Genomic DNA, 14,797 nt, shown 5'->3' with positions numbered 1-14,797 from the left:
TTTTTTATCGCATTTTGAAATATTTTTTCATCGAATTTTGAATTTTTTCATAGAAATTTGAATTTTTTTAATTTTATGCACATTTTTTAATCGAATTTTGAATTTTTAATCGAATTTTGACATTTTTTCGAATTTTGAGTTATTTTTTATCGAATTTTAAATTATTTTTTCATCGAATTTTGAATTTTATTTTATCGAATTTTGAATTTTTTTCGAATTTTGAATTTTTTTTTATCGAATTTTGAAGTATTTTCTCATCGAATTTCGAATTATTTTTTTATTCATGTAGAATTAGACACTAATGCCTTTTAATTAATTAATTAATTTTTTCTTGAAATAATGAGGTAATGGAAATCTAATGCCTTTTAATTAACTTATTTTCATTCTACTTTTACGGCCAAATGCCTCCGTAGAGGGTTAGTGCCGTCAGTGTACCTCATGTGGTGCACTGTAGGCATTACTTGAGGTTCATTTTCAAGGTATTCATCGCTTTCATTGCGGCCAGAATCGATCACTGGTTTTATATATATATATATATATATATATATATATATATATATATATATATATATATATATATATATATATATATATATATATATATGATTGAGAGGAAGATATCGTCCCTTAAAGAGATTACCTCTAAGCACTAACTCCACAACTCGTTTGAAATAACTTTTTGGAAGACAGCAATTCTCCCCTTTTCTCACGCGGGCCTGTTGTTGGCGAAGGCGCCTGGAATTCTGCTCAAGAGAAGCTTACCAATGTCAATTTGGCCTGAGAGGGGAGGTTTTTGGGATGGGGCGGGGTTGTGGGAGGAAGGCCCCTCTGGGAAGTTCTCGTATATGTTTTAACAAGTTTGGAAGAATTGCAGCACAGAGAGAGAGAGAGAGAGAGAGAGAGAGAGAGAGAGAGAGAGAGAGAGAGAGAGAGAGTTTTTCAGTGTCAACAGATGTGAGGCACAAGCGGTGACAAGGTCTTCTGGAGTTACACACCTGTTTCCTCATTGAAAGACTAAAGTCACATTGGTGTTTAATTTCTTGTGATAAATGCTAATTATTACTCCTTTTTGAGTCCGAGCAGTGCTGTCCTGCGGTTGAAAGACTAAAATCACATTGGTATTTAATAATTTCTGGTTATAAATGCTAATTATTACTCTGATTACCCAGAGCTGTGCTGTCCAGGGGTTACGCACTGAAAGCTCAGTATAGAATATGGATTTCCCATACGGGACACCATTCCATATAGAATTGAATGATTTTCACACTATCATTATTAATTTTGAAAGATACTCGTGGTAGGATGAGTGTTGAAATGGAGAAACAAATCCACAGTTATGTATGGGTACAAATGTACTTAAAAATAAATCACTACAGTTCCTCTTTTCAGTCTTGAAAGGAGGAATCGAACAGATTCACGAAAGCTTTCTGTAGAGATTTATCTTTAAATGTATGTAGTACATATGCATAACTGTAGATTTATTTCTCCATTATTATTATTATTATTATTATTATTATTATTATTATTATTATTATTATTATTATTATTATACACTTGTGTTCAGTCTGTTTGTGATGTGTGTGTGTGTGTGATAACTCTGCGACATTTGTTTGTAAACATGTTTATAACATGTTTTCCAGCAGTGTGGATGTATCCTGAGGTATCAGTGTACTTGACGATATTTGTATTCAGCAGTATTGCAGATCCTCTCGTCAGCACTTGCAAAACAAGTCTTCTAACACTGCAGAATGAAAATAGGCATTTTGTGAGGTTTCTTGCTCCTCCAAAGATGGTGGGTTCTACCAATATTATCTCCGCCAAGGAAGTAAGTCTGAAAAGGCTGATTTTTCTTTGGTCTGGTAGTCTTTTTGCTAACAAGATTACGCAAGAGAGAGAGAGAGAGAGAGAGAGAGAGAGAGAGAGAGAGAGAGAGAGAGAGAGAGAGAGGTACCCAGGTGTGGATTTTTACGAAAACTTTCCCGAGACGAGACCTTTTGACTGGCAGAAAGTGATTAGGTTTTTGGGTGAATGGGCATAAATAATAAGCCTTTTGGAGCGGGGAAGGGGGTGGCGGAGACTGGTGTACTGAAACCTTCATTCCCCCTTCACGGTCCTATTGTCCTGCCAGTTTGGAAGTACCATCCTCAAAGGTGTCTGATGTATCTAACGTCAAAGTTTGTAGAAGATTACGAATAAAAATTATAAACACGTTCTCCTATTTCCATCGAGGTCAGGTTTGTTTTGGGCAGATACGCCTCTCTCGGTCCCTTCAGGAATGTGTGCTTGTTTCTGTGTGTGTGTGTGTGTGCTTGCGCGCACGTGAGCGCGTCTGCTCGTCTTGTTATCTAGTTTTAAACCCAGCGTAAAGACGAAGCGATGTCCCCAAACGCCTTCTCAAAACACACACACACACACACACACACACACACACACTTTGTTTCCTTTGCTTGAATTCTAACAACTGCTTTTCCTCTTCCTATATACTTATGTGAAAGGAAATTATCATTTTAATTCAGAATGATGACTCAGCAGTTCAACACTGGACACGTTTCAACTGTCCTTCATTTTAACAGCAAATTTTCTTCATCCTTCATGCTTATCTAAAAAGATGTGACGCAACATCACAGCACTAGAGATGTTCTCCTCTCGCCCACCGTCCATACACTTTTACAATTACGTCGACGATGAAAAAAAAAAAAAAAAAAAAAAAAACTCCCGAAACGGCCAACCTTCTGCCATCGAGTTAATATTTATATTGTTAGATCTACGAAGGATGCAGCAGCTGTTTTGGTATTTTGCTGTTCTTTGAAAACACAGCAAGTCGTTTTTTAAATCGAGCGGACGCTAAATATATCAAACAATATTAAATCGTGTTTTTACGCTGGAACGAATATCAAGAATTATTTTCGTAATAAAAATTCTTAAGGAGATCTTCTGTTACGTCACTTGTTTCATAGTGTTAATATTTCTTTTATATTTTTACTATTCCTTTCGCTTTTTAAGGATTAATATTATGAATTATGCTAGTAAAATAATTGTTATAACTATTAGCGTATTATAATTTCGCTACCTAGTAGCGCTATTGTTAGCGCCATATGGTGGTTATATAATCAAACACTGTTATCATTGTACCAGTCTTTCAGAATAATCTTAATTTAGCGTTTTATTTACATTCTACGATCCCTGTGGGAATAAAGTATCAATTTTTGGTAATTGTGTTTCAACATTACTTCATCAGTATGAATAAAATTAAAATTAATATTAACGTTTTTCGGCGATATAGGAAATCAAGACATCTCACCGACCCCTCTATGAGGAGCAATAATAGAAAACGGGAATTTTATGGATTTTTCACATATTTGAAGGCACGAGAATATGTATTCATTATGTTCTGAGGGTTACTGCGTCATTTATAAGGCATCCACATAATTTATGAATGAAGACAAACACTCACCCAACCCTCGTAAGATGATTATGTAGTAAGTCTTATGTATCGCCGTCAAGGACATTGTGTCATTACGTAAAACGTAATCCTTTCTCGGCATCTTCGTTTGGTACGTTTCTCCTTCTTTTACTTGAATATTCATCGTTCCTTCTTCTTCCTTGTGTTTCCCCCAACTTCCTTGTACTTAAGAATTATAAACAAATCAATAACGAGAATAACGACAAAGAATCGTTTGAGATTTTCGCCGAAAAGGCAGCAATTTACCGATGAAGTGTGACTCACCAGCACAGGAAATAGTCGAGGAAAAGGTTAAATATAAAAAACGGGACTGTTTGAAGCGGTAACTCTCCTGAAATTTTGCAAACCCTCACCTCGCCGTTATTTTATCAAACTGACTTTCCTTTATTCATTTGTAATGCAGTTTTGAATGATACCAGATCATACTCTGATACGAACGTTTCTATTTTATTGATTAGTTCATTGCTTGTAGTATATCGACGCTTACGAAACATGATAATTAACGCGTTGCGTAATCGGTCTACGCTGGAATGCATTCCCGGAGGAGATATGTGGAGTTAATATAATGTTAATAAATTGACAGATCGTGAAAAGTTAAAAAACTTATCGCCCGAACAGGGACTCGAACCCTGGACCCTTAGGTTAAAAGCCTAATGCTCTACCGACTGAGCTATCCGGGCTACATATGTTGGGCATATGTGGCGTGTAGACGTTCGCGCCAAAAATCTTCCCGCCAAAAAATAAATATAAATAAAATAAAAAAGGCGGTAAAATTGTTTCTGTCAATCATCTTAAGATGACTGATTGATTGAGATTTTTATTTTAATCAGTGTGTTTATGTACTGTAGGACCTGTGTGTGTGATTGGGCCCATGTTGAATGCTCGCGTGTTTGTGTATGTGTGTGTGTGTGTGTGTGATACTGCAGGGATACAGACAGAAAGAATAATGATTCTTCTCGTAGTTAGCTGGACTGCCCACACACACACACACACACACACACACACACACACACACACACATATATATATATATATATATATATATATATATATATATATATATATATATATATATATATATATAGAGAGAGAGAGAGAGAGAGAGAGAGAGAGAGAAGCAACAAAAAACGTCAAAAAGGCAAACAATCATATATGACATAATAGATAATGAAGGCTTGCTAATGAGAGAGAGAGAGAGAGAGAGAGAGAGAGAGAGAGAGAGAGAGAGAGAGAGAGAGAGAGATTGAACGAAAAATACTGACATTATTATTATTATCATTATGATTATTATTCAGATGATGAACCCTATTCATATGGAACAAGCCCACCACAGGAACCACTGACTTGAAAATTCAACCTTCCAAAGAAATAACAATATTCATTTAAAATAAGCTACAGAAGGTAACAGGAATTACAGAAAAAAGAAATCAATTACTAGTAAAGTTAAAAAATAAGTTAAATGATGAAATAAACAGCCAAAAATGTAAGTAAGTGATTAAATTACAAGGAATTAATAATGAAAGACCTCGGACGTCTTCGGACGCCGCAAGAATATTAAAGGGCCTTTTGTTATTCGGGGGAAATCTCGACGCCCTTCATATTCTTCAAGAACATTAATAGACCCATTGTTCTTCAAGGACACGCCGCCTTCGTATCGAGTTCATGGCGGACATTATCATTATTTTATTCTTCTTCTTCTTATTATTATTATTCCACGCATACTTGTCATTTTTATTTCCACCTGTAGAGGACATTATTATTATTATTATTATTATTATTATTATTATTATTTATTATTATTATTATTATTATTATCCCATGCATACTTGTCATTTTTATTTCATTTACCTGTTATTGTTTTAATTTTTATTATTATTAGTTTCAATTATTATTTGTATTATTATTATTATTATTATTATTATTATTATTATTATTATTATTATTACTGCAGTTGTTTCAATATTTTTCTCCTTGTGCTAGTGAGTTTTTTTTATACGGTCTCGATTGCATTTGCTTTTGTTTATTTATATGGCCATGAGCTGAAATAATAATAATAATAATAATAATAATAATAATAATAATAAATAATAATAATAATAATAATAATAATAATAAATAAATTTCTTCTCGCTAATAGCTGTGTTTTGCAAGCACGCATTTACTTCTAGTTCATCCTGCTTTGACTCTTTTCAAGAAAAATCATAAATTAACCGCAAAAGGGCCAAATATTATTTATTAATCGCCAAAGCATTCGATGAAACAAAATCAAGAAATGTAATAGCTCGCGTTCATAAATCATTATCATAAGGAATAGGCATTGTTCATTAATTCAACACATTTGATCACGCGAAATTAAGAAATCTACACAGCTGTTAAAACTATTAACCACAGAATGAATTCTATAAACAGCTGTTAAAACTATTAACCACAGAATGAAGCACTTGATGAAAACGCAAGCAAATAAAAACAGCTATAAACAGAATGAATTGTATGGAAGCTGATAAAACTATTAAAAACTATTAACCACAGACCGTTTTCTACTGAAGCACTTCTTGATGAAAACGCAAGCAAAATATAAACAGCTGTTAAAACTATTAACCACAGAACGTTTTCTACTGAAGCGCTTCTTGATGAAAACGCAAGCAAAATATAAACAGCTGTTAAAACTGTTAACCACAGAACGAATTCTGTGGAAGCACTTCTTGACGAAAACGCAAGCAAAATATAAACAGCTGATAAAACTATTAACCGCAGAACGAATTCTGTGGAAGCACTTCTTGACGAAAACGCAAGCAAAATATAAACAGCTGATAAAACTGTTAACCGCAGAACGAATTCTGTGGAAGCACTTCTTGACGAAAACGCAAGCAAAATATAAACAGCTGATAAAAAACCGCAAACGCTTCTGAAGGACAAAAAAAAGCAGAATATTGAAAAAACCTCAATCGCTTCGACATTGCAAAAAAAAACTTGAAGGATATGCTTCTTGCTTTCTGCTTTCTGCTTTCCCCCTCGCTATCAATCTTTCATCATGACCTCGGCTTATGCAAATCTCTGGAAAGGTCTTCTGGAGAGGAATTGATTGGCTAGACTGAATCCACAAGTGGCGACGGTAGGGGTCGAAAAGGTTCACGATTTAAATTTCGTGTAGAGATATTTCGGCGCACCTCATGCGGTGCACTGCAGGCATTACTTAAGGTTCTTTGCAACACCTTTCATTCCTTTGACTGTACCTCCGTTCGTATTCTCCTTCTTCCATCTTACTTTCCTCAACCCTCTTCTAACAATTGATTCATAGTGCAACTGCTTTGAGGTTTTCCTCCTGTTACGCCTTTCAGACCCTTTTACTCTCAATTTCAGTTTCAGCGCTGAATGACCTCGTAGGTCCCAGCGCTTGGCCTTTGACCTTTAAATTCTGTATTCTGCCACAATATGAGGTCATAGTACCCTCGCATATAGGAAAAAATTATACTTAGTTTAGTAAACTCTTCATATCAAAAGGGAGATTTCATTCGTGTCTATATATTTGTATGTTTATTTTTTAGGGGCTGGGGGCAGGGGAGAGGGGGAATGCAGAAGGGCATTGACTGGAGAGAGGGGGTGCCCCATCCCCTTCAGTTTGACCACAATGAGAGAGAGAGAGAGAGAGAGAGAGAGTAAAGCAGTACTGCAAGCAACACAATATCAAATGAGAAATCTGTCTGACATGATAGAAAACAAATACTTAGAGAGAGAGAGAGAGAGAGAGAGAGAGAGAGGTTATAGGGTTAACGCCCCTGCATCATAAGGAGCTATCTTCAAAAAAAAAAAATGCATTTTCAGGGTTAAATGTATGTTAAGTGATTTTAAAGTAGTTCTAAAAACAATTCATTTCCTGTAATGTTGAACTTAGAAGCCATATTTTTCATACTTATAAATATACCAACGAATTTCTTGTGGAATGGAAGAAATGAATTAAAAGCATCTAAAATGAAAGTTCCATTCTGTTAGCTCAGTAACATCCGCGTTCTCTCAGACTCACATACAAAGAAACCCATAAACTAAATCCACCATCTCTCGAGAAAGTCACGCAGACACGCTCCGGAATTAATTAGGTGTCTGCTCATTAGCCCCACGCGGGGGGGTAGAGTGTCGTCAGTGCGCCATACGTCCTGCGCTGTAGGCATTGCATTAGCCTCGTGAGGTCAGTAGTCAGGTTTTCGCTGGTATATACCGGATGGAGAATTTTTTAATGCTGTGTATTCCAAAGTCAAAGTTCTGTCGTTTTGCTAAGTCAGAACACCGATATTTTTTGGTACAATTTCTATCTATCTATCATATATACGTAAAAATTGCATATATATATTATGTGTATAATATATATACACATAAATAAATAAATATATATATTACACTACACACACACACACACACACACACACATATATATATATATATATATATATATATATATATATATATATATATATATATATATCCCCAGTCAAAAATAACCCGTACAATTGTATATCAAATAGATTATGCATTTTGCAACATGCTTAGCCTAACTACTGGTATCTCCTATCTTCACACTGTCTTGCATTGCAATTCCCTTGTTGCATTCCCGCGTCGTGCATTGTTACACGACGCGCGACAGCGAGGTGCATCGTCCGGCGGCATTTGCAACATGTTGCAAGCAATGGCGTGGTGTCCCACACTCCAGTTCAATAACTACGTGGTCCAGTTTCCCTTCGTGAATCCCAAATGCAAGCGATTTCCCCAGATAGGGAAAGGGTCGTCTTCAAGTTTTCTTTTAGGAGAAACGAGTGCTCTTGTTTACCATATTTGTGGTTCACATTGTTATGTGGGTATAATCAGTGTGGTTGGAGATTGCTGAAGAATAGTTATTTGGAAAGGTTGTGTTGTTATGTGCCTAGTTTAGTTAGTGGGCGTTGATGGGTCTTAGTTAGGTTTGGTGAAGTTAGTAGGGCTCGCAGCCTCATTCCAAAATGGTAACTGAGAGCCAAACTCTCTGATGGGAAAGGTACACATGATATAAATACATATATATACTGTATATATACATATATATATTATATATACATATATATATTTATATATACACAAATTTATATATGTATATATATTTATAAATAAATAATATATATATATATATATATATATATATATATATATATATATATATATATATATATATATATATATATATACACACACCAATGGTGTAGGATGCAGACTGGTAATCTCATCCAGTATTTACTTTTGAATAAATAACATTGCAGTCTTATCCTTTTTCTGAACCCATTCTGCATGAAGGAAAACGGCATTTTGTCAATAATAATAATAATAATAATAATGATAATAATAACCTTGAAAACCTTCAGGTAAAAAAAAAACAAAGCAACGAACGATTGCCACAACAATATCGGAATTCTAACGACTCTTCCGTGTTCCGTGTTCAGAATCGTTTCGGGGCCGTCCGGGGATTCATTACTACTTTGAGAATATTTTTCCATTGCTTACGCCACTAGCCTTTTGTGCAAAGGCTTGCTTGTGCTGGCATAAGGTCGAGTCACTCTGGCCTAACTAGTCAGTCGAGAATTGTGGAGAAGTTATGGGTGTCCACGATTTTTTCCAGTGGTTATGACAGTAGTCTTACTATCATGAGTACCCGGGATCAGTTCCCTGGCGAGGGTAAGCAATTTAAATAGGGAAGTTTATTTTTAAATTATCTTGCTATAGTTGGCCTAACTTGATATATTGCTGATGGAATTTCTGTGGGGTATATATATATATATATATATATATATATATATATATATATATATATATATATATATATATATATATTCGTTCTAAATAACGTCAGAATGTGTAGAACACACATACACACACACACACATACACACACACATACATATATATATATATATATATATATATATATATATATATATATAGATAGATAGATAGATATATATATATATATAGATATATATATATATATATATATATATATATATATATATATATATTATTATATATACATATACAGTATATATAAACTCACATTTTTTTGTATTCCACACAGAAATAGATTGGTGTCCTCAGAACGTGACGACAATATTTTCGTTTTGAAATTAGTGAATGATTTTCATATGCTGTGTTTAAAAAAGTGATAAATAACCATCAGAAATGTCCAACTCATTTAGTGAGAGAGAGAGAGAGAGAGAGAGAGAGAGAGAGAGAGAGAGAGAGAGAGAGACCTTTGCGCATAGTACGACAACTGCGAATTATTTTCCCCCGGCGCAGCCTGACGCACGATGTTTTATATCTTTTTCCCCAACAATAGCTTTCATTGTTTACCATACCAGTCGATCTTCAAGGCAATTTGTTCCTTGTTGTTTACGAATCGACATTCACTGCGAATACGGACCGAAACAATACATTTTCTTTGTATTTGAGCGTAATATTCCCGAGCAATGCCAGGAATATGGGATATTCGGTGTGAAGCGAATGAATTTTCCTCTCAGTCAGGCCTCAGAGGCCATAGAGAGAAGGTGCGCATCGCCGCGGCTCGGTTAAACTTCAGTGATTATCTATTGTTTATTGGACTTTAAACTCCCGCTGGTGTTTCAAGGACCCTTTCCCTCGTCAGGACAATAGCTCAAAGGATTCTCCGTCGTTTAGGGGCTAGAGCATCGATGTCTGAAGAGAGAGATATATGGGTAAGAACAGCGAGATTCGTCTTCTTCTTCTTTAGTGTCCGGATGGAAGTTCGGTTTCGCGATTTTATTTCGTCCTTTTCCGGACGCCATTCGTTCGGTAAATGATTTTTTAATATAAAATATATCTTTTTCGTGTTTTCGTCAGGTTTGTTTTTGAGGTTTCGAGCGGGCTTTTAGGGTTTGTGTTGGGGGTAATGAGTCCTGTATGTTTGTATTTTTTTTTGTTTGTTTTTGTTTTGTTAGCGGAGCTCAATCAGCTGTGCCGCGGATAGCGGAGCTTCTCTCGTAAGTTTTATATGTATTTTATGTATGTATATACTGTATATATATGATGTAAATTATACATAACTGTATATATATACATATATATATATATACAGTATATATATATATATATATATATATATATATATATATATATATATATATATATATATATATATATATATATTATATATATATTATATATATATATATATATATATATATATATATATATATATATATATATATATATATACACTTGATTCATTCATACATATACGCATATATATTGTGTGTATGTATATAATATAAAATATATATATTTGTGTGTGCTTGTGTGTGTATTGTTTGTGCGTATGCATGTGTTTTGCCACAACTACTGCGGAGAACCTTTTAATCACTTGCGTAGTTAACCGTGATTGAATTAATCTAGACGGTATTTGACACCATTTAGTGACTAGGAGCAGAAGACGCGGCGACATAAACTGTATATTTATCCCGAACACGTTTTCCATTAATTTCAAGTTCCGTCCGTGCATATGGTTACTTGGTAACATATGCTGGAGAAAAAACTACTGGATAATGATTGGAGTTTTTATAGATGTACAATGCTTAAAAATATACGGGACTCAGAAGGACTTGTTGGTGGTGTGTGACAAGTGATAAGGTAATTTGGATGGAGATTGTGAATTCCTTATTATTTTGCTTTATCTTAAATTTTCCTTATTTTTTTTTGCTTTATCTTGAATTTGAGCTCGGTTACGACTAAAGATAGATATGTATATATGCCTATACTATATAGGCCTATATATGTTTATATATTATATATAAAATAAATGCTGAAAAGTAGTAGTCGAGCACCTCTTAAAGGAAAAAAAAAAAAGGGATCTGGCGGAAGAGGTAGTTGTATAATTCATTTTGAACCGCAGGCTACGCCATCAACCGCTAGGCCTACATAGGGTATGTCTAGGCCGTGTTAATTGATTTATGAAATTTTAGGCTGTCAAGTGAAGCAATGAGCTACTCAAGGCTTTCCGGGTTTCAAAAAGTCACTTGGATCGTTCTTGTGAGGCGATTTATATATATATATATATATATATATATATATATATATATATATATATATGTGTATATATATATATATATATATATATGTATGTATATTAAAGATTAAATGCTTGTATATTACACTAGATTTGCATGCAAGGTTGTTTGTACACTTAGCTGTACCGTTAAGCCCCCTCGTTCCATGGTTAAACTGAACGCACAACGCTAGCCTGACATATGAACATTTAATGCCAAAGTATCCCTTAAAAAAAAAACATGTTTTAACGTTGACGTCACAGCAACTGAGCAGAACGCAGTAACAAGGTTGTATATTATTATTATTATTATTATTATTATTATTATTATTATTATTATTATTATTAGGCGAGGAGGAATACATATGTCATGAGTAAGTGAACATTCCTCTCTCTCTCTCTCTCTCTCTCTCTCTCTCTCTCTCTCTGGCTCGATCCACGAAACCCACCGAGAAGCAGTTGATAGAAGCAGTGAATTATGTACCGTATGGTTAGTTGACTGATGTGGGTTGCAGCCTGTGTTGACGAGAGAGAGAGAGAGAGGAAATATAGTCTTCGACAAGGTAATATTACCACCATTTACTTAGAAACATTCATCAAATATACCCTTAATATTACACACACACATATATATCAATATTATATATATCACGGCGTCATTTACTAAATAAATATAATACCCTCCATAGGTTAAAGGTCACAGAGGGCTGATTAGGTAACCTGGACATAATTCGTGAAATATTAAGCACAGGGAATATATGGATGCGAGGGGGGAAGCGTGAAGGTAAACTCTATACATGTTTCTTTACGGCTTTGCAATTTGGAAACAGCCCTTTGTATTTACACAGAGGCCGGACTATTAATGATTATTATTATTATTATTATTATTATTATTGAGTTTTCTTTTACAATTTTGCTGTCGTAGCCGACTTGACTTTATATTGTTATTGTTCATTTAAAATTCTTAGCAGTAATTTGGCAAATGAATTAACTAATAAAGCAATTTTGTTATTATTATTATTATTATTATTATTATTATTATTATTATTATTAACGGCAATGCATATGAATTTCGTATTATGGAGTAATGTTTTCATTCACATTTTCGATGACTGGTCTTCAAACCTTTGTGAATGTCATCGATGTAACAATAGGCATATCACACGATAGGCCTACGTACGCCCAAGGTAAATCATTTGTTTTAAGGTAAATGATTTGTTTTACAAATGACGTCAGAGGATTCAGTCCACATTAAGTCCTTGGTATCTCGTGGGATCTCTTCCTTTTTGTATTTCCCATTACTTTCTGTCACTTCTTCCTAATGAACGCCTTAATATTCTTTGGAAGCTTCAAGAATTTCAAGTCGGTGGCCCCTGTGGTGGTTCCTTGTTTCATCTTATGAATAATAATAATAATCTAATAATAAAATAATAATAATAATAATAATTTTAATAACTTTAATAATAATAATAATTTTCTTTATTGGTGTATGTGACCTTGACCTTAGATTATGTAATGAGCTTAATAATAATAATAATAATAATAATAATAATAATAATAATAATAATTTAATAATAATAATAATTTTCTTCATTGGTATCTGTGACCTTGACCTTGGATTATGTAATCAGCTCTAACCCTAATATTTTTAGAGTTTCTTTATTATAACATTTCATATTAAAAAGTAGTTTATTAATGACGATATTTCCGCGAGTCTTTCTTAATTACAACACTTCAAATTAAAATGAGTGTTTTATTAATGACGATGGTCATTGTAAATGGTGATAGCATTGTCATATATAGGCTTATATGACTTTCACATTGATGGTTTTCGTGTTAGCAATTCAGATTCATAACATCAGTATAATTTGTAAATGGCAGTAATACCAGTGCCAGTTTATCTATTTTGAAATTTACCCAAGCATTAAATGGCAGTAATATCAATGCCAGCATTAAACATTTTGAAATGTACTTCAGCATCTAGACAGAAATTGACCACTGAATTTCTGTGGATCAATACAGTTAGTACCACAGGAGGTGGTTAGAACGCTCATTCCGTTACTGGATTAAACCCATCTAGTCTGGAAATATTTATTCAGGAAAAAGGCTATATATATGCTTACAATATATTCCAGGGCTAATATGTCCTATATATATATATATGTATATATATAATAAATTAAACATTATCGTTTAAAATTGTTCTGTGCATTAATACAGTTAGTGACAGGACCTCATTCAAACTGGATGGTATCTAGCTGAGATATTTATTCAGGAAAAATTACAAGCTTTCCAGGGCTAACTGTCCTCATCGTCTAGTAGATACCGTGTAGTTTAAATTAGGTCATATTATTATTAAATGTATACATATATGTATATATTTTGTATATATATATATATATTGGCGAACATTGCTTGTACTTTCTTACAAGAATATAACCATAGGGAGATTGTATTGGGAAGGAGATATTTAGGAGGTAATTTCTAATAATAAGAATGCTGTAGGGGGTAATTTAACAGAATTAGGCACATGGGTCTGCCCTGCTCTCTCTCTCTCTTAGTTGGACAAGAAAATCCTCTTCTCTCCAACTTATCATTGATGAAAAAGAAATATGTGGCATATACTTTGTTTTAACGGTCCACCCTCACATCATTCTCACCTTGGATCGACATTGATATAAAATAGGGTGCCTATTTTTTCACATTATTCAGTTTTGTACTTTATTTGATGTTGTACTTCATACTTCTTCTCTTGTTGCTGCTCTGTATTTCATCACTGGGCGACTGTCTCTGTTCTACACCACTCAAGTGTGTTAACCCTTTATGTATCCACCTACGCGTCACCAACTCCGAGGTGCTAGTACTAAAGATGGCGGAGGCACAGTGGGACGCCATTTTTAGTACTACCCCATCGGTGATGAAAGATATCGTTTATTATAATTTGTCGACCTCACAATGCAGAAATTGGTGTATATAATGTTTTGATCCCCGATGGGCTAGTACTAAACATGGCGGAGGCTCAGTGGGACGCCATTTATAGTACTAGCCTGTCAGGGATGAAAGATTCCGTTTATTAATATAATTAGTCGACCACACAATATAGAAATGGGTGCATACAATGCTTCGATCTCCGAGGGGCTAGTACTTAACCTGGCGGAGGCTCAGTGGGACGCCGTGTTTAGTACTAGCACCGTGGAGGAGGCGGATACATACCGGGTCAATACCCCACCCAAGCCAGGTCACGAAAAGCCAGCCAACTT

The 14,797-nt window shown here is 34.3% G+C and overlaps 1 protein-coding gene and 1 non-coding gene across 5 annotated transcripts in view; one reads left to right on the top strand and one right to left on the bottom strand.

Annotated features, from left to right (window-relative positions):
• Positions 1-14,797, top strand: part of LOC136855928 (ubiquitin-conjugating enzyme E2Q-like protein 1) — a 250,774-nt gene that overhangs the window by 44,967 nt on the left and 191,010 nt on the right. Inside the window, exon 1 of one of the 4 annotated variants that reach the window (XM_067133422.1) lies at positions 9,995-10,191. The exons of the other annotated variants lie outside the window; for them this stretch is intronic. The gene's annotated coding sequence lies outside the window, so the exon portion shown is untranslated. Of the gene's footprint in view, positions 1-9,994; positions 10,192-14,797 lie in introns of those variants that run through there. 4 annotated transcript variants of the gene reach the window in all.
• TRNAK-UUU (transfer RNA lysine (anticodon UUU)) lies at positions 4,071-4,143 on the bottom strand. Its single transcript has one exon. It is a non-coding gene; the product is annotated as a tRNA-Lys (tRNA).

The sequence above is a fragment of the Macrobrachium rosenbergii genome, chromosome 33 (genome assembly GCF_040412425.1).
Source record: "Macrobrachium rosenbergii isolate ZJJX-2024 chromosome 33, ASM4041242v1, whole genome shotgun sequence".
Lineage (NCBI taxonomy): Eukaryota > Metazoa > Arthropoda > Malacostraca > Decapoda > Palaemonidae > Macrobrachium > Macrobrachium rosenbergii.
The sequence above is the reverse complement of the archived record's forward strand: the minus strand, read 5'-3'. Positions and strand labels throughout refer to the sequence as shown.